Source organism: Octopus bimaculoides, chromosome 1, assembly GCF_001194135.2.
Source record: "Octopus bimaculoides isolate UCB-OBI-ISO-001 chromosome 1, ASM119413v2, whole genome shotgun sequence".
In the NCBI taxonomy this organism is placed as follows: domain Eukaryota; kingdom Metazoa; phylum Mollusca; class Cephalopoda; order Octopoda; family Octopodidae; genus Octopus; species Octopus bimaculoides.
The window spans coordinates 184,068,703-184,068,985 of record NC_068981.1 but is presented as its reverse complement, the minus strand read 5'-3'; positions in this window follow the sequence as shown (position 1 = coordinate 184,068,985).

The following is a 283-nucleotide window of genomic DNA, read 5'->3' as shown; positions in this document are numbered from 1 at the left end:
ATATATATATATATATATATAATACAAATAATACGTGAGTATATGCATATATACGTACATGTATGTACATACCTACATCTACATGTGTATATAGATGCATATCTGGGTACAGGACGTTACAAAAAAACGTGGACAAAATGCGAAAAAGAACATAAATAGAGCACAGAAAACACACAGGCCATATAGAGAACATTTCCTCCATCAGCTGCCACCATTCTAAAACTAAACGTTTCGAAGAGTTATGGCAGCATATATATATATATATATATATATATATATATAT